Here is a 21,211-nt window from a genome sequence, read left to right on the forward strand (position 1 = left end):
TTGACTGAATGAATATCAAATAAAGCGATAGAATTGTTTTATTTTTCCTCTTTATCGTATAATGTTCACAAAAAGTAATGCAATTAATGTCATGGGTAGTGAATTTTGAAGGATCAAATACTCAACATCCCATATTATCAATTTTAAATCAATATTTCAGGGGTAGCATAATTGAAGAAAAAAGATTGAAGAAAAAATCATTTTGGCTGTGCGTCTGTGTGAGGAGTTGTGGGATACAAGACTGCAGGCCTATCGTGACCTCCATAAAAAGGGACAAAAGTGGAGAGAAATCTCCCAAAATTTGTACATACCAGGTGTATTTAAAAATTAGCCCCCTCCTGGGGCTAAGCCCCGGATCTCCTGACATCCTAGATCCGCCCCTGCACAGGCGCTCTGTTTTCTTCTCAGCTGCTCGCGGCTCCAGCTGATTTCTGATCAGGGCCGACACAAACAAAGGGGTTGCGCAACCGAGTACGTCACAGCAGTTTCACCCCAATCTGCCCACTTCTCACAGGCTGTGGAAAAACAAACGGGGACAAAACGGGTGGAGGCGAGACGAGGCGTGACGAGCCGAGTCGGGCTGAGTAGGTACTAGTGGAAAAGCGCCAATAGTGGATAGTTGGTGTAGAACTCCACATAGCTGGGGGCCACAGGCTTTGAGTACTCTAGGGCTGACGCCATCGGGGCCAGCTGCCTCGGCTGAGTGGAGGGCTCTCAGTTGATTCCTGACCTGGTCAACAATAAGGGACATGAGTAGTCTTGCTGGGGAGGGGGAAGAAGTGGGTTCTGCCTGCTGAGGAGTGAAGTGGGGGATGGGTAGATGAGTGAAGGTGTGAAGTGGTGGTGAGAGTCTTTCACAGTAGGTGTCAGGACTTCAAAGGGAGTATGTTGGGGACTGACACCCACAGAGACTGCTGGGAGTTGCTGTGTCAAATCTGTTGAAAAAACTATTCAGTTTGTTGGCCCTGTTCAGCTGCCTGTTAGGTCTGTAGCCGGTGATCGTGTTCATCCCACTCCAGATGTCCCGCATGTTGTACACCTGGAGTTTGAACTCCAACTTCCTCCTGTAACACTCCTTGGCCTCCCTGATCTTTTTCTTCAGGTCACTCTGAATGACCCCCAGCTCCTCCTTGTTGCCATCTCTGAATGCTTTCTTCTTTTTATTCAGGATGGTTCAATGTCCTGTAGGGCTGCACAATTTTGATTGTGGCTTCCCACGATCAAAATTACATAATTTAGCGATTATTATGAAAAAAAATGGGTGGGTGAAAGAAAAAAAAAGATTCCTGCTCTGTCGGCAAAGCAAATCAGATACTCATATGAGACTACTGTCTCAATAATTCTCTGTGCATGTGTGTGTGTGTGTGTGTGACTGGCCAAATGAGCCAATAAGAGACTACTGACTCACAGCGTTCTGTCTGCATGCACCAATTGACCCCTTTTCAGCCTTCTGATTGGTCCTGAAAAATCAATCGGAAAAATAATTTTCCGTTGCTACATCTGGGGCAGAATATCTGGTTGGAGAAAACAGCCGTCTCTCTCATTCACATCAATGGAGGAAGTGTAGTTTTTACTTGCCTTGTATCGAAATTTAAATCCCTGGATTATTTTTTTTAAACTTTGTATTAGTAAAAGGAACACTTCAGATCACACTGCACACAGTCTAGTGAGGGTGCAGCGTATTTTTATCCCCAAACTGGCAGAAAACCAATACAAAGTCAGTTCGACAGCAGGCTACAACCTATAGCTACAACGGCAAAAGAGTTCTATTTATTTATCCTAGAATGGTTAAGCGGTGTGCTTGGGGCACTTGTAAAAGTGACACCTACTACCCAGAGAGAATCACAGGAATACATTTCATCCCAAAAACAACAGTAAGTTACAAAAAATGTCTGCTTTGGATAAAGCAGTTCAACCCTTCCACCATGCCATCAGCTAAATTAACCAAAAGATCTCGTTTTCAGGGAAAACGTCAGTTTTTTAAACCCACTACGCGGTACTTGAAGTGTTCTTTTTGATTTATATCTAGTTGCTGTTGATTTCTTCTTCTTCTTCTTCTTTTAGGAGTTTAATAGCGGCTGGCACCAACTTAAATGTGCATTTACCGCCACCTACCGGACTGGAGTGTGGAACATTTGATTGACAGTTACAGACTAAATAAGGTCGAGAATAGACCAAAAGACCAAACAAACAAAATACAACAAAACCTAAATCCTCTCCATTAACCCTGTTCTTTTAAGGAATTTCCTTACATGCTTTCTAATGTATTCTGTCCTTTCCAACAAGTTACCTATCGTAAAACCTATTTTTCCCCTACTCAATTCTGCCTTTAATACACTCCTCTCCCTCTCATACTCCTTACATTCCATCATAACATGCTCTACTGTTTCTTTTTGATTGCACTGACTACAATGGCCTGTAGGATGTTTCCCAATCATATATAATGTGCTGTTTAACCCTGTATGTCCCAGTCTAAGTGGAGTGATGACCACCTCCTCCTTCCTGTTCCTGCTCAGTATCTGTTCTTCTCCCACTTGCTTCTGAATGCAATAAAAATGTCTTCCTGTCTCATTTGAGTCCCAATTCTCTTGCCATGCCACATTTGTATTTTAATGATTGACTTCCCTTCTGATTTCCCTATCGGAATATTGATATTGGCTGTTTCTGATCTGAGTGCCTGCTTTGCCAGAATGTCCACTTCTTCATTGCCCTCCACCCCTACATGAGCTGGCACCCACACAAAACTAACTCTTTTCCCCCTACTATGCATTTCATGTATCAGCTGGTGAATTTCCAGCACTAGGTCTTGTCTGCATGACTTCATGTTTTTTAAACTTTCCAATGCTGCACAATTGTCTGAGGCCACCAACCCATGCATCTCATTAGCACTTTTAAACCACCTAATTGCCATTCTAATAGCTGCTAATTCAGCTGTAAAAACTGATGCATGGTCTGTTATTCTTTCCTTCATTTCTATTTTGTACTGTGGAATGAAAACTGCTGCCCCTGTTCGCCCGGATTTTGGGTCTTTTGACCCATCTGTAAAAATCAATAATTTATCTTTATACTTTAGTTCTATATATTTTTGCACCAATACACCTATATCCCTGCTGCTGATTTTCTCCGGTAGATTAATTATAAATAAAGTGATGTAAAACCCAGTTTTTACAATGGAAGTGGACGGGGGAGATGACAGGTTTGTCCGACCTGGCAACGGGGGCGGGGCTTGACAAAGATCCAGGTACAGCTGTTCCCAGAGTCGCAGCGCATAAACTCACTAGCCTGAATTTGACTGGATACTAATAAATACATCTCTCGATTTATTAGTCAATGCGGCCTGGCTTGATTAAAATTCAAATCGGTCGATTTTTTAATTTAATTTTATTTTATTTCATCGGGAGGAAAGTACCAAGTTCTAAAGGGGGTGTTTTCAGAGCACACCTTTTCCACAGGTAACAGTCTATCTATGGACACCCCCTTGTTTTTGCTATTTTGGATTATCCCAACCCACTGACCAGAGACGGATAGATTGTAAGGTCCGGTGATTTGACGAACTCTATCATATCAGAGACATCCTGCAGTGTGGCAGAACTTCATAAAAATAGACAATGGAAAAAAGTTGAATGCAAACTTTGTAAACAAACGTTTAGATACCACACCTCCTCATCAAACATGGCCTATCAGATGGAAACGGTAAGCCAACTTGCCCCGTCCGTTCTGACAATATGAACATATTTCAATGTTGTAGTTCTATAATACTTCTGTAACTGAGCGCGCACCCGCAACAACGCCGACATCCTGATGCTGGGTGTTAATCACCTCACTCACCCAGCTGTGTGCTGTTAACGTAATTAGCGTCCTCTCTCTCTCTCTCTGTCTGTGCGTCTGCCTGTTTCTAGCTGTGGTGGGAGGCTGTTGTTTTATTATTCTGTTTTTTTTTTAGTGTTAGTCCCACTGTAGTTGAACCAAAAAAAAAACTAAAATAGCCTACTCGCCGCCACAGTGCAACATGATTGAATGAATGAATGAATTTATTTCGAACATGTATATAAAAAATAAACAGTAACATCTTCATATGCACATAGGTTCAAAAAAGGAGTAGGAAGAAGTGTACACTTTTCCCTAGTTCTTACCCCTTTATAACTCTATGAATTTACATTATTGCTATTATTATATCTACACAATATCCACATAAATATAGTCCATAACATACCACGTAAACATGCCTATTACTACATCCATTATCCATATTGAAAATATAAATATTACATAAATATTATATCAATATATAGAAAACACAAATATTATATAAATCTATACTATCTAAACTACATACATATCCCTATATATATATATATATATATATATATATATATATATGTATATATATGTATATATATATATATATATATATATATATATATATATATATATATATATATATATATATATGTATGCAACATACATACATACATGATAGCGTCTGTCAATTATTAAAACATGACAAAACAATAGTTTTATATAAATAATATTGCTCCTATTAACTTTGACAGGTTGCGTAGAGTGTACTGTAATTAATTAAAAAACGATTTGATATATAGTAAATCGACGACGACTCCTAGCACTAAGATCTCTTTATATTTATTCATAATTATTGTCACCCACTTTTTAAAACACCTTTCAGACTGTGTTGTGATCATTTTCACAGTATGTAAAAGGCAGGTATGTTATATTTAGCAAGATAAAACAAAAGGCTATAATATTATTGAAGCCATGAACATGTGGTTCCCTTAGAATTGTGATAATTAATGTGTGACAGTTTCACTTAATGCAAAGTTTATGCATTTGTGAATAAGCAATGATCTCTGAGTGGAGATAATACAGTAACTTTGTCAGTTATGAGACTTGATAGCGAAACATTTTGCGATGATGATTACTGTTGATAATGATCACTGATTGTCGTGTGTTTTGAGGCTTGTTAAGTTCTTGAATTAAGTTTTAGTCGAAGTTTACTTTTTCCTCTGCTGGTCCTGTAAAAGTCTGTGGTTTATTAGTTTGATTTATTTCCAGTTTTATGATGAGGGTGTAGTTCCTTCTTGTGGGATATCTCCTTTTATTCCCTGTGATGGTCTGTTCTAATTGTATCAGGCTGTATCTCATTAGACGGTGACAGATTCCTGTCCTTCCCTCTTCCTCTGACTGTTCATTTGTTCCCCTTGGCTATTTACTTCATCTGGTGCACCTGGATCTCCTATGTGGAGTTTCTTTTTGAATAAGCCTACCATCGTAGTGCCTTCAGGACTTTTGAGTAAGTTTTTCATTAAAGTATTTTATTTGCTATACCTGCCTCATGTGTCCTGCATTTGGGTCCCCTACCGTAATAGATATTACATTCTGGAGTGTGCTGGCTGCTCCACTCAGCTACATCCTGTCTGCCTGCCTCTTATTCTTTTATCCAGCCGTGCTGCTCCCAGCTCGCTCTACAAGCAGCTTAGCCGTCAGCCATCGTCACTCCTCAGTCTTTGCCCACCAACCTAATAACTTCCTCACTCCATCTCAATTACTCTCCAATAAACCCTGATCAAACTTTTGCACTGAGTTCTGCTTTGAGGATCCTTCTGCCTCGTCGGTTTTGAACATCCCATCATCAAACAATTCTTCTTCTTTTTTGCATTTTTTTAGAGGAGCAGATGCCCGGACCAGCGTCCATCCTCTGAGCTTAAGATTCACATTTTAGAACACGTGCATCAATTTTAAAACAATTCCAAACCAAGAAATTAGTTACTTTAGTCAGTGGCCTTGTATTTTTTAAATCCCGTCTTTGCCAGCTAAAGTTACCACTGCTTTCTGAACGCCAGCAGAAAATAAAACTTTTCTTTCTCAAAATTGTAAGGCTTTTGCAAACTGCGCGATTTTTGCAGTTTTATAAAATCACAGCATTTCACACCGTTTTGACTTGGATCTGCTTATATATATATATATATATATATATATATATATATATATATATATATATATATGTGCATGCCAGCCAGCTCTGCTTTTTTTTATATATATATATATATATTCATACATACATACATACATACATACATACATACATACATACATACATACATACATACATACATACATACACAGTATGTAAACAGAGTTGTGGGATTTCAGCCACAGTCAGAAGATTAAATCAGTCAGTCTTTGGGCACAAGACCAGTGTGACACCAGTGTGTCACATTGTATGACATGAAACAGCGGATTTGGACCTGCGATGAAGGATATCCCCACGATACCTTCGTGACAACCATCTGTCATCTGAGATAGAGAAAAATCGTGCATTGTGTAGCAGTCTTTACATGGATAAAACCCCCCATTATTGTACATTTTTATTGTCTCCTGACTTTCAGAAATCAAAGTATGTTAAAAGACTTTTTGTAAAGGCTTACACTGTTTTGCCCTTTGTAAAAACTTGCTTACTCCCCAAAGAAACATTTTCCCATCTAATTGAGACAGAAAGAACAAATAGCCGGTTGAGCTAATTACTGGAGGAGGCCAGCCAAAGCACCTTGCTTTGCTGGTACTCTTGCATACTCTCTTTATTTTGCATGTATTTTCTTGCTCTCATACCTCTTTGACTACGTCTCTTGAGATACGCCTGCAGAGAGCGTTCTTACGTGTCAGCTTTCGCAAGATGAATTGTCGACATCTGCCACTGAGCCTCACCGGACATATTACCTGCGACACCAAACAATAGCCTCTACACACACACACACACACACACACACACACATAAGAAAAAGACGCTGAAGCGGAGCCTTGCCTGGCCTTAAATGGCCTGCCAAGACCTGACCTTCTAGTTACAACCATGATTACCCCCGAAGGTACAGGTGACATCTGGCTATGTAAGGTGTGTCTGTGTGTGTAATGTGTGTATTCTGTATCATGTGTTTTTATATGCCTTCTTCTCTGCATAACAGCAAGAGTCCATGTGCTTATTTCAGTGCTTCTTTGCCTGTGTGCATATTGTTGGCTCGAGCAGCGAAGCCACACGGAGCCCAGGCAGCATCAGAAGGGCCGGTGTGCCCCCAGAGTTTGACCATCTGTGCGTTATTGGTTGTCATTAAGGTTTCTAATTTGGAGGTGTCTTGGGGATTAGCCAAACGAGGGCAGAAAATGTCATTACGCTGTTTCTCCTGCTGAGCTGCCGTGACCATATTTACATATTTATACACCTTAATTGTCTTTGCCTCGGTGCCGTGACATTGAAGCCGCCAGAGTTTCGTGTGAGGAGAGGGAAAAGAGAGGGAGGAGTGCCGAGTGGAAGAGACTGTTACAAACTATGAAATCAAATTTAACTCTGAATTGTATTTGTATTATTAACATTGTTAATGAGTAGTCTAAGAGGTTTTTTAAAAAACAACAAATACAAAACTGTGAGATTAAAAGAAAAAGATATATATATTATTATGGATCCTGTACAGAATATTTTTTCTGCTACGGTATGCACAGCTGCTGAGTAAAGTACACACAGTCTCCTCACAGTGAGACAACAAACAAATTCATACTTGAAATGTTTTGACATAACAAGAGATTACTCTAAGTACGTTTCCGAGTGTTTGAGGAGCACGGCTCTTTTCAAAATAATGTCAAATCAGGGGAAGTTAAAAACATCCCAAAAAGTAATGGGTAAATATTGCTTAGCTGAGAAGAAATGGTGACTTCAAAAAATAATTCTGAGTTTCATCAGTGGGCAGTCAGTGAAGCCTATTTGAACAGTCCTAACAGTAGTAATTTAATGCTAAAAAAAGGGTCAAATTGTTTGTACACTTGCATTTGCCAATTATGTCTTAAAATTATGGGCTAGCTAGAACCTTAGCAGCTAATAAGCACCTTCTCCGTTAACTGAAGAAGTCATGACCACCTCTTACATCTAAGAAAAAGTCAGAAATTCATTAATTCAGAGAGAAATAGTAATCAAGCTTTATAGTCATTTCCCTGGGATTATCCATTGGCCCCAGCCATGCATTTTCCCAACCTCCTTTAAGTGTTTTTATGCTAAACTTAACAGACTGGAAATTAAAGTTATAAAAAAAGGAATATATGAGTTATGAAAATATGAGTAGCAATATCCTAAAATAGACGAAAGAAAGAAGAATAATTACATTGTTCCAGTCTCGGTGGTTGTGCACTGTTCTGCTAAGAATTTGACCATCATTTTTTAAAGATATTAAAAAAAGGAAATGTGTGCACTAAAGCGTCTTTGAGATCTTTTAAAAGCGCTCTATAAATAAAATGTATTATTATTATTAAATAAATCACAAATTTTCAGAACAAAGTGACTCTGAGCCGTCTGTATTTATTCTGTTTAGCCTGGCCTTACCTACAACCAAGCACAGATTTATCTCTTTTGAATCAGACCATCTGACACACTTGTTTGCAATGATATTAAGATTCCATTCTGGTTAGATTTAAGAGAGCCAGGTCCTGCATTTTCTGTCTGTATCTTAAAGGGACATGCCGGCATATGGGAATTATTGACTTTTCAACTTCAGATTTGATGAGTTGGTATATGCCGTTCTTTTCTCTGTGCATCCACTAGTCCAATCTGACAAAACCCCTACACTTGCTGGAAAGGGATTACTCCACCAAGACTAAGTGAGAAAATACACTGCTAAACATATCCAAAAATATTTTATTTTTACATGCTGTGGCTTGTGCATTTGCCTTTTGTAGAAATAATTACAAAAATATGTGCAAGAAACTAAATTTATTTAGTACCCTTTAGTAACATTTATAAGAAGGTAAAAAAAAAGAAAAAGTAATTTTAACGCTTTTTTAGTCTATTTTGCTGGTTTTACAAACTCTACCTTATCTGATTGGCAGAGATATTTTTGCTTAAAATAAGATCATTTTTGACTTGATTTACTAATATTAGGCTTCTTTCTAGAGGGGCAGTTTTTGCAATGCACTGATCACACCCAGCACCCCCAAAACCCTCTAGTAACTTCCATGAACAGTTTAACTAACCAATAGCCAGCGACTAACGACTGCAAACTGCAGCCAACTCTGTGAGTGCACAGTCATCAGAGAATGATGATTACTTCAAGCCAAACAATCCAGAGCCTTATCTTTTCGAGCCAAAGCACACACGCACACACACACATGCACCAAGGAATAACTACTGGTTTTGACAGCTGATAGCAAACTTACAAACTTAACAAGTAGCTCTGCCTCTTCAGCGAATCACTGTTCCCAGGTTTTGGTGCTTGGCCATAATAGCGTCCCTCATGTGAATCTGTTTAGAAGATTGTTGCATCTCATTTTACATCGTTATCCACAAAAGGTAAATGCCCAAGTCACAATAATTAAATAGTAACTCTTTTTCAAGAGCAAACGTTGATTGAGTACCTTCTCCAGTGATTAGATTACTATCATTCATGATAAATTGAGTATGATCCTCTTACATCTTTTAGATCTCTTCATGTCTCTCAGAATTTTTCTTTTCATATACTTAAAAAGGACAATTTTTTAAAAATAATTCTGAATATGAAAGGGCGCAATACCACTTGATATTGGCAAAATCTCATTTTTCTTTTCCCTCCTGTTTCAGCTGACTTGACTGTCTAACAAATACATGAAGTGCCTGTCTTCAGTACTGTCTTCAGTCCCACCTTCTGGCTGTAATTTGTTGCTGTAGTAAATTAAGTTTCTATTTAATTGTCAGGGAAACTCTGAGAAAGTGTTTTAAAATCTCATGAAACAGACATGAAACAGACAATGACCGTAAGACGTGTTTCCACCACTCTTGTGTGAATAAAATCAGCTTGCTTGGTGTTTTCAGTAGCTACGGTATGTGCATGGCTGTGTCAAATGAGTAGTAGAAGTAATTAGCTGCATAAAAAATGTCTTGAGGGATTAGTTTTAACTGGAATTGTTGTGTTTTCTTGTTTCCCATCATTGACTTCTGTAGTTGTTTACTCTCTAGGACTATTCATGTGATTTGTCACAAGTTAAGTTTTGCCACATTAGGAGTGATTTGCAGTAGGTGCTTCTGTACTCTTTCATGAATCTTTTTACTAAATCATTAAAAAAAAGCATCTTCAAGAGCGGAGGTGAAAAAAGTTCTACTGGCAAGCGCAAACTTATTTGTGGGTTTTTATTTCCCCAGATTTGCATTTAGTGTCAATGTCTTTCCGTTGCGCAGCTTCATCAGAAAGGGCTGATATTATTCAAGCCCATTCAGAATACATTTTTGAAGAGTCAAAAGCCTCCACAAAAGTGCTGCATCACTGATACGAATCCAAACATGTAGGGCGCCCTAAACCTTTTGCACTGTACTTGTGCACTTTTTGAAGTATTGATTTGGCATGTTGCCCTTGTGATAAACAGTAGAAAAATCTAGGGTTGGCTGTGAAAAGTTCTGCGCTGGGTTGCTGAATTTCATTCCTTTTTATTCTGACTTTTAGTCTTATATGGACTGTTACCTTTGAAAGAAGATGGAAACAAGGAGCATTTGTCATCATAGTGTATTTCTGGAGACCAGAAGAAACCGATTAATTACCAGTGCAGATTATTCACTCTGGCAAAATCACTCTTATAAAGATGTTGCATTCAGAAACAGCTTCACAGAGACAGCAAAGAAAATGAGGCATTAACACTGCTCAGCAATTTCTGAGTTTCAATGTGCCAAGAAATGTTTACATTCCTGTTTCATAAGGTGGAAACTAACATATGATTTCTGATAGTAAGTGATGACACAAAGGAAATGCTGTCAATGTAATGTCTGCTGCTCATCTGGCCTGGATCCAGTTTCTGCTGCTATTTCAGTTTTCATATTGCTGCAGATTCTCCTTTACGGAAGAATGTATGATGCAAGAAGCAGTTGTAAACTCTGCCAATCTGAATTAATGGATGTGTACTTTGTTTTTCTGCCTACATATCAAAATCAATAAAATATTACCCTGCAGACTGTTCAAACATAACAGGAAATGTAGTGGGAAGCACAGATCAGCGCTACCATTAGAATTAATGGAAGACTAGCCTTTAGTTGATGATCTCAATCACGGACAACACACTGAGGATCTTCTAAAGCTATGGCAGCGAAAGGGATAGAATCTGTAATTCAGTGCTTTATAACATTTTACTGAGGCCTGAACATGGGGCATATTCCACCACTTGAACTAAACTGTAAAAGCACCCCATGATTCAAGAATTTTAAACACTCACAGTTTGTTGCCACCCAAGCAAAGACTCTGCAGGGTGATGATGTGTAAAATGCACTGCAGCTGTGCCAACACTGCTAAAATCACATAATAAAAGTGAATGCATTCATTAGAAAACAACAAAAGAACGGATGTTGGATGCTTTCCTACATCTACCTAGTCCTAATTTATATAGGATACTACAATACTGAACAATTTGTCCTGCAACTGTGATCTCACATTTTTTTTTTGTAAGAAAACTGATTGAAATGAGATTGTTTGCACGCAAAAGTGTAAGGTTGAAACAAACAAAAACAATATGGTCTCCATTACATACGAGAAGAAGAATATTCCGCCTTCATTTAGTGTGTCTTAGTGTGGTGCAAAATGTATACACATTTGCTTCTATTCTTAATTGTTAATCAAAGTTGAGAAACTTTAGAAACTGCAAGAATGTTTTAAAAGTTGATCGATATAGAGTGGCAGTTTGGATCCTATCTTGCATTGACTGATGATAAAAAGAAACAAAGGGGCAGGCTAAATTGTTGAATATCAGAAATAACTACCTCTGAGAAATTTACAGTGATGAATTGCTGGCTTGATGAAAAACATTCTGTAAAGAGGACACGGCATTTGCTGTTCAGTGTTGAATAAACCCTCCACCTTGATTTTCAAACTTTTAAGACATCACTTTTGACTTTGACTGTCCACAGAAACACACACACACACACACACACACACACACACACACACACACGGACACGCACCTGATGGCCAACAAACAGGAATGTACACGCACTCACCACCAGAGTTGACTGATACTTGATACTTGAGTTGAAATTTTGTTGCATACGGAGTGACTGGGACCTTGTCCACTGGAGACAATGTTTTATTACAAGAAACAGAGGATATTTTTGTGTAAACTTATTCAGTTACAAACACGAGTGGAGTAAAATTGCAGGTTTGGTTCAGTAGATAATATAATATTTTGAAAAGAAAGATTATTATCGTGCAATAATTACATTTCTGTGTCTGCTTGAGTGTTTCAGAGTGACATTATTACTGATCAGCCGGCAGGCCCAGACTGCAGATATGATTTCAGGAAGCTTTATGAATGTAGCCTCGAGTTACAAGTTTGGAAAAAAAGAGTTTTCTCTCTTGTTTTTTCACATTTTACCCAAGACTGTCTTTCATTTCCCCCCCCTAGATAGCCTTAATATACAGTCTTAGGTTAGTGTTAAGCAATAGCCTTTCAGTTTAATAATTAATTAAGAAGTAGTAGTATGGGGAAAACCACAGAATAAAAAAATGCCATGCTACCACATGGACCAGTTGAATTTGATGCGGTCCATGTTGACCCTACGTGTACTTGCATTTCTGGAGAGGTGTCCACAGGTTACAGCAGAAGTCACATAGCAGAGTCACCAGGCGTTATTACATGGTTGATTTCACAGTGACACATTGCATTATGGGATACAGCAGGAGAGGTACACTAACCAGTTGCACACTAGAAATCTTTATGGATGTAACACACCTTCTGGGAATTCCTTGCATACTGCAGATTGTGCATACGGTCAACCACATTTTTGTAAAATCAACATGTGCACATAGCGTAGTATGTTGTATCAAAAACAGATTTAGATATGAAGGAAGAGAAGGAAAATGAGCAAGACACTGAACAAGAGTTAATATTGGATTGCCATACTTAAGAGGGACCCTCAGACCCAAAAGTAGCAAAGGCTATCTCGTGTCACTTTACACCAAGGCACTAGGGGTGTAACGGTACATGTTCGGTTCGGAACGGAGGCGTACCGAACGAGTTTCCACACGGACATATTAAGTAGAGGACCGCACGTTGTGGAGCAGAGCGCTGCTGCAGTTGCGCTCACACCGAGAAAGTATTAAGATTAAAGAAAAAAGCACTAACTAATGAAGAACTAAAGACTAAGCACATAATTGTGACAAGTCCAGTGTTTCCCCTACCATTGTTTAGGCCTGGCGGGGCCTGGCCAGGCCTAAAAAAAAAAAAACGATGATCATTTACGTTTATGAGCGCCTCTGCAGCGCTGTTCTGCAACGTGAGTCAACCTGCTTCGTTGCCTAGTAAAGCCTGAATTATGGTTCGGCGTTAAATTGACGTAGAGCCTACGCTGTAGGGTACGCAGCGACGTGCACCGTACGGCCGCTGGCTGCGTACCCTACGCCGTAGGATCTGCGTTGGTGTAACGCGGCACCATAAATCAGCCTTAACGATGCGAGTACCGCTGCTGAGAGCGCGGGCATATTATTATACATTATAGGATGTATAGAGTTTGTAGCCAGCCAACTATGGCGCCGGCCAAAAAAAGAAAAAATAATGCAGGCGACAGACAACATTATATAAAGAAATGTTTCTGCCAGGTACGTGTGTTTGTGTTTGCATGTGACGCTGCAGGGAAGCATGAAGGAAAACACAGCCCGACGACACACCATGCGTCCGCGCGGTCCTAGCGCCGGCACACGTAGAGCCAATGTTATTTTGTGTGTGTGTAATAAACAACTAGCACGTTTATATTTTGCATTTTGTTTTCTTACTGTACGGAAAATTAACCGAACCGTGACCTCCAAACCGAGGTACGTACCGAACCGAGATTTTTGTGTACCGTTACACCCCTACAAGGCACACATTTAAGTGAGACCAGATGGCCAAATGGCTATGACCTGCGGGGTTCTCCAGGGGTCAATCCTGGGATTTGTACATACTTCCATCAGGCCAGCTAATACACAGCTATAATGTGTTCTGCCACAACTATGCAGATGACACTCACATCTACATGGGCCTGTGGATTCATTGTTTCATTGCATCAAACTGATCAGTGTGTGGATGCAAAACAATTTTCTCCAGTTAAACTCAGAGTTACCTTGCAATGTTCTCTCTAGAACATAAAAATCAGGTTAGAAATCTAGGGGTAATTGGTCTCAGATCTGAACTTTAACAGCCACATTAAATCAATAACATAAGCAGTTTCTTACCATCTAAACAACGTTGCCAGAATCAAAGGAATAATGTCTAAACCAGATTTAGGAAGATGAATCCATGCGTTTGCCGCCAGCAGAGTAGACTTCTGTAAAGGCCTGCTCATTGGGCTCTCTCAATGAGGCGTAAGGCTGCAGTTCATCCAGAATGCTGCTGCTCGAGTCATGACTAGAACCAGGAAATATGACCATATTAGTCCAGTCCTCAGGTCTCTGCACTGGCGTCCTGTCATCCACAGAATAGACTTTAAAAGCACTTTTTCCAGCCTCAGCTTTAACGCCAAAGTACATCTCTGATATGTTAGAGCCATATGAACCAACTTGGACTGTGAGAACCTCAGGGAGTGGTCTCCTGCTGGTGCCCAGAGTCATTACCAAACAAGGTGAAGCTGCATTTCCGTTTTATGCTCCGAAAATCTGGAACAGCCTACCAAAAGATGTGAGACATGGCCTCAACTCTGACAATGTTCAAATCCAGTGTGAAAACTATTTTATTTAGCTGTGCTGTAGTTAATTTAGTTTCTGGTAAAGTTTTATCAAAGAAAAACAGTGTTGGTTGAGTGTAGAAAAAATACTAAATAAAAAAGTTGAGCAGTTGAAAAGTTAAAACTCTACTTTGAGGTTCATGGGAGCTGTGTGTAAAATATCTGGTCTTCTCAGCTGCTGTCTTGACTGCGTAGGGCAAAACCCAGCACCATGTTAACCTACCGGTATTTGTGTGTACCAGCTTTTTTTCACAGCAGGATCTCCCATATGTTACCTACCATGCATTGTTGGAAGCACAAAAGTAGCCCATGTAAAGTAAATGTATTTCCTCTGGAAATCTTTTTTAAATGTTCTAATTTCAAAAGGTTATATAGAAAGATGTCGGGATGATGGATTGGTACTTTGAAGCTATTTAAATGGTATTTGTTTGTCAAGTTGGACTTTATCTTGATTTGGTGATCATAATTGATTTCTATTCTTTTCATTTTCTAAACTCTTTCATCCAGACGAAGACACTTTCACATGTCTCCATTGAAATTGCACTTCTCTGTCTTTTTTTAAACTGCATTTTTATGAACAGGGACAGTACCCATTATGTTCCTATTCATAGATTTTTGTGCAAATATATTTAAGTACGAAAGAAGAATATAAAAAGGATACCAAAAACATGCCCTGTTGTAATGATTATTTGATGATTGATTGAAATAAATAATCTATTCTGTCCAGTATTTATTATTAAAGAGGCATAAGGCCATTGATAAAAATAAGAAAAGAGAGATTAAGCTGCACTAGAGTGTAGGTGTTGTTCTTTCTACAGCCTCAGACAAAAGAAAGACATATCCTGTAGATTGCAGTGAGCAGCTGTCAGCGTATTCTTGTTCCTTTCCCAGCACAGTGTTCTGTTCCAGACGACGCTGTTATAATCCCTCATTTGTTTTGGGTGAGTGGTGTGCGTGGTGGGGGGGTGGAAGTGTGGAGGTGCGACAAGTGCAGGAATGAAGGATCCCACGCTATATCTCCTGATGAGAAGACATATATAAGCATCCCTGTCTGAGTGTGCCATCGAATGACATGCCTTCATACTAACGATGCTCATCCTGACAGTAAAATGTTCTCTTATAGCTCTCAGCAAAGAGGCCACAGACTCAGACGAAAACATCCCTGATGTGGTGTCATAGCAATGGTTTTCATATTTACCATTTATTCTCCGTACTGTAACGTCTTTGTTGTCCCAGACTCTTGCATGACTTGAACTCATTTTGTCAGGTGTGAATTTCCTGAACCGTTCGGAAGCACCAGCTGGAGGGGACTCATTGTAGAGGATTCAGGGCGTTCGGTTCGCCACTAACCACTTTGCTATAAGGGTTCCTTTTCAGACTCATCGTTTTGACATCCCACTCCCCCCTGCAGGAGAAGCACAGGTGTAATTAATCACATCAACAGCGATGGGCTTCAATTTAGTTGTCCCACTTCTAGGATCGTGATATTACTCATTCTGGTTTACAGAGATGGTTTTCTGGGGCACTTGACAAGGGACAAGACAAAATGGTTTGCCCCGACAATCGAGCAGAACTAAACTTTTTAAACTCTATTGCAGTGAATGTCATATATTTTTATATGTGCACCATTCATCTCGCATCTGTAATGACTTTGGTTCAGCCAGGGATCTGGGGTGGGGGGTAGAGCTACGAATTGCTGCATCAATCAGAAATAAGAAATAGTGGACCTTGCACCTGCTAATATGCTAGACTTGCCCATTTTGCCTTTGACATGTTATATTCTCCCATTTTGTCCCATATCCTGAAAGGGGTGATTTCTCAGCCCACCAGGTAAAATGGCTGAATTCCTAGTGTGTTACAGTAAACATGAAAAAGGGCTGTATTGTAAACCTGAACTATGTATTTTCTTGAACATAACCAAGTCATTTTGGTGCCAAAATCTGACCAAGACTGTGACAGAACACCACTATGTGACATGCGGGGAATCAAAACAGCTTGGCCAAAACAAACCTCAGGATTTTTGTTTCTCCTGAGAAAACTGCAACCTAGTATCAGCGCAACATGTGGTGACTGCCAGCACACCTCTCAGTCTAGGCAGGACTGGTAGTAAAACAACTGCACTGAAGCTAGTCTTACTGGCACTTAAACTTTGCCTTTTATAGGGCACAAAGCAGTTCACATGTATAAAGTGTTTGGCGCAAAGTGGAATTTTTCTAAAATCTGATAATTCATCTAAAATATTTAATTGACCCAAAAAGAATGTAGAGAACCTCCTGACCATTTGATTGCTCCAACAGACATTTGTGCTCTTGCAAAACACTTGAAAATCCTCTTTTAAAAAAAGAAAAAAAAAGAAGTGAGGAAATTGCTATAAATAGATTATAATCACCTTCATAGATGGAGGTCTCGTGTTCTCTGAGATTTCCTGCAGCAAATTAAGAAAAACATGTCTTGACAATCAATATGTTCTGATAAGGTCATCCTCTGGCATTCCAGATGAATTAGCACAAAATTAGTTATCCACTCCCTGCAGCACCTTCTCCTTGCACTGACTTTCACGAGAGCAAAATTTAAGACAAGTGACTGTATGACATTAACAAAACCACGATTTGCTGTGATAGTGTTTACATTATCAGTATAACGGGATGGACCCTGGAAGAGTGGTGGTGCAGCAGTTTGCATTGTTGCCTAACAGCTAAAAGGCTCCTATAGGTTAAATCCCGGTTGAATGGATTTCTGTGTGAAATTGGCATGATGCCTCTGTGCATGTGTGGTTTTACTCCTAGTATTCTTCCTCTCACAATATGAAAACCCATTTTGATTGAGTCGCGTCTCTAAATTCTGTGGGAGAGACTGTGCATGCGGGTGTTAGTCTCTGTGTGGCTCTGTGATGGACTGGTGACCTCTGAAAGGGATTGAAGCAGGAATGGGGACTAAGTGAACTGAAGCAAGCCTTTTTGTCAACAGTTATTAATGGCACATTCAGCAGTAAATGGCATAACACAAACCTCAGTAAATCCCTCTACATAGTTTGTATAGGGAAGAAAAAAACCATAATGTACAACAGGACTAAGCACAAAAACATTGTTTCCTCAACTTTCAGGTGCTAACGAGTCGATGTGCCTCATTAGTGAAAACCAACAGTAACTTTTTCATGCAAAAAATGTTTTTGGTGGTCACCTACCTTTAAAAATATCTTGAAGTGCTTCTAGAGATTGAATGAATAAATTAATGAGGAGAGAAGAGAGACAGTGGATGTAGAAACAAGGTTCACATAAACAAGAAGATGACAGAGGGAAAGAAACACAACGCTATGAACAACTGATAAAGAGATGTGCTCACAGATTGTGGGAAGATATAAAAAGTCTAACTTTCTTTAACTCTGTGGTATGACCTTAACCTATCCAAGTGCATAACATATTTAAACTATATTTTTAGGTATTGAAACTTGCCGAACCAGAGCATTTGATAATTGTTTTATTAGTAATTGTTTATTAACAGCAAAATAGTTGACATTCATAATAATTGTTTTCATTTACAAAATCAGTCAGTCTCTAAAAGTAGCTCTAACATGTTGTTTTTTTTATTTTTATTTTTTTCACCCTTTAAAGCATATAGTATCATTCAAAAAATGTGGGCACCCCTAGGTAGGTCTATTCAAACGTTTGACTGGAATCAAAAGTCACTGGACCATCATAATTTATCGCAAAGCCACTGTTACATTTTAAAATCACACATTTGTATTACGTGGTGATGACACCCCCTGTCCTGGGTCTTGTTTAGCTTGATAAGTCTCTTAAAGTTGCTGCCTTCTCATTGTTGATACTTTGATTTGAGGGAATTATTTTAGATTGAGCCTTGAAATAGCAGAAAATAGCTGCCTCACCTGTGAAGATGCCCTGTGCCTTTCTAAATAAAATGCTGCCTAACCTGCATCTCACTCCTGCATGGCACCTCGTGATGAATGCATCTTGTAGCTCCAAGTTAAGCAAGTTCATATTGAAACACTCCCTGGGGCGTCGGCATCAATCAAAGCCTCTCCCATGAGCTGTCAAGCGATTTTTATTTTATTTATTTTTTCCTGCCTTCATCTGCTTCTGTGTGTGGTTGCGCCACAACAATATCCGGATCACCTCATTTGCTCCTATTACAGAGGGCTGTTTCTTATTTTCCTCTTGAGGCCCCTGGGCAGCATATTCAACATGCTCGTTACTCTCTAGCCTCCCTTTAACCACTTACTTATTCATCACAGGCTCGCCAATGAAGCTGCTTTGCTGACACACACTCAGTTTCACAAAGGGAGCGAGGCCCAGCTGACAGACAGGCAGATAGACATTAGTGTATGAGCGTTTGGGCATATTGTAAGTAGGAATTCAGTTTTGACAGGAGTCAAAGCAGATTTGCAGCAGACAAATTTGGCAAAAGCACTGCCAGTGATTTAAAGTGTAAAAATAAATAATTAAATGAATAAAAAGAGGGTTTTTCACTTTCATTAGCCAGTCTGTCCCTTTGGGCTCAAGAACATAGAGCCCCGCTCATGAACTGGCCCTCTTAGACACCCACACACACCCTCCTTTCCCAGCCAGCTCTCCCTCTTCGTCCACTTCTCTTGCATCCCACGCTTCTCCTCTTCCTCTGCTCCCATCCAGGTTGCTCTCCCTCTCTGCCCACTCTCCCAGTCTGTTGAGCCGCATTTTGTAATAACGGTGCATTTTGTAATAAACGTCCAAAATGTAATAACTTTTTCATTTCATTTTGTAATAAAGCCGCATTTTGTAATACATTTTGCCACGTTATGTAATAAGTTATTGTATTTTGAGAAATTATTATAAAATGCACTTGCAACATTTTTATTTTCTAGGAAGTGTAATAACATGGTGCATTATGTAATAATACCTATTATTGTTGTTTGTTTAACAATGAATTTATACAAGAGTGACTTTTTTTTAATGCAATTTCCCTTAGAGCTATGTGGCCCAATAAATCTATTCTCCAAATATAACTTTAGTTGCCTATTTGAAGTTTGGAATTATATAGACGAATAACAAACAAATAAACTATGCTTTATAATTGTTATTACATAATGCACCATGTTATTACATTTTCTAGAGAATAAAAAAAGTTGCAAGTGCATCTTGTAATAATCTTCTCAAAATGTAATAACTAATTACAAAATGCGGCAGTGTATTACAAAATCCGGCTTTATTACAAAAGGAAATTACAAATTTATTACATTTTGGAGGTTTATTACAAAATGCACCGTTATTACAAAATGCGTCTCGACACGGTCCCGTCTCTCCTCCTCTCTCCTCCTCTCTCCCTGTGCGCTCTCAGTGCGCATCATCATCGCAGCTCTCACCTCCATCCCTCTCCGGAGTCCAGCCAATCCCTGCCGAGGGAGGTGTGCTTTCACGTCAGGAGGACGGACGGAGCTTGTTGGGGAGAAGAGGAGAGAAGAACGCCCGTGAAACAGAAGCGTTTTTCCCGAGCTCCTTGAAGAAGCAGCGTCAGACTTTGACAGTGAGTGATGGCCGTGGCGCAGAGAGTCTGGGACTAACAGAGAGGACAGAGCGGACTTGTGGGGGAGAACCTGCGGGTCGACCCGGCTGCAGGTGCGCTACAGCCCCTCTAAAGGGATTTGTTTTGGGTGAAAGGGAAAAGAGAGAAGATATCCTACCGGGATTATTCCAAATTCCCTGCTTTCCACCTCACGCAAAGCTGATTTTCTCTTTCTTTCTCTCACTCCTTTTTGTTGTTACACAATCACACCAGAACTCAAAAACTAAATTCGTGGACTCCTCTGTCAGACTTTACCCCGGATTACCCTGGACCGCATCTCTCCAGAGAAAACCCCTCTAAAACTCCCAAAGTCGTGTGCTGAAACCACACTCTTGTTTAGTCAACACTTGGTCTGGGTTTCAAAGTAGTGATGGGAAGGACGACGGCTGGATTTCCGCAGCTGCTCCGGGGAAGCGGGGGAGAGTGAAGGAGAGCAGAGAGAGGGGGAGAGAGGAGGTGAAGAGGGAGGAGGTGAAGAGGGAGGGAAGTCGGCAGCGGTTCTGGCTGCCGTCCACTTTTGCTCGTTGGTGAATTTTCCTGCTCCTGCTCCTCCAACGTGTCTTTACCGGATTCCCGGACGAGCACCGAGGGACGCGCGGGGAGGAGCGCGTTCACACCCTGGGTGAGTTGAAGTGTGTTTGTTTCGGCCGTGTGGAGACGGGGGGGAAAGAAAAAACTGTGTGAGTGTGAAGCGGCGGGGGAGATTTACGGAGGTGTCGCTGCTCTCCGTTTTTCGTGCCATGCGCGTTTTTACGCGCAGCGCGCCGCCAGGTCGATCTGTGCAAGACGATGCAGACTCAGGACAGCCAGTGACGCATGAGCGACCAGAGGAGAGCAGAGGAGCCAGAGGACAATCCACATGAATCATATGAGAAGTTCATTTGCCTGTTTCAGTATAATAACGCATGACTAAGGGATGCGCTTGATCGGATTTTTTTTTTTTTTTTTTTCGGG

General features: G+C 40.0%; 1 protein-coding gene across 2 annotated transcripts in view; it reads left to right on the forward strand.

Moving 5' to 3' along the window:
* Positions 1-20,707: 20,707 nt before the first annotated feature.
* brinp2 (bone morphogenetic protein/retinoic acid inducible neural-specific 2) overlaps positions 20,708-21,211 on the forward strand; it is a 230,807-nt gene continuing 230,303 nt past the window's right edge. For both annotated transcript variants that reach the window (XM_061732840.1, XM_061732841.1), the window contains exon 1: positions 20,708-20,879. The gene's annotated coding sequence lies outside the window, so the exon portion shown is untranslated. The remainder of the gene's footprint in view (positions 20,880-21,211) is intronic.

The sequence above is a fragment of the Cololabis saira genome, chromosome 10 (assembly GCF_033807715.1).
Source record: "Cololabis saira isolate AMF1-May2022 chromosome 10, fColSai1.1, whole genome shotgun sequence".
Classification (NCBI taxonomy): domain Eukaryota; kingdom Metazoa; phylum Chordata; class Actinopteri; order Beloniformes; family Belonidae; genus Cololabis; species Cololabis saira.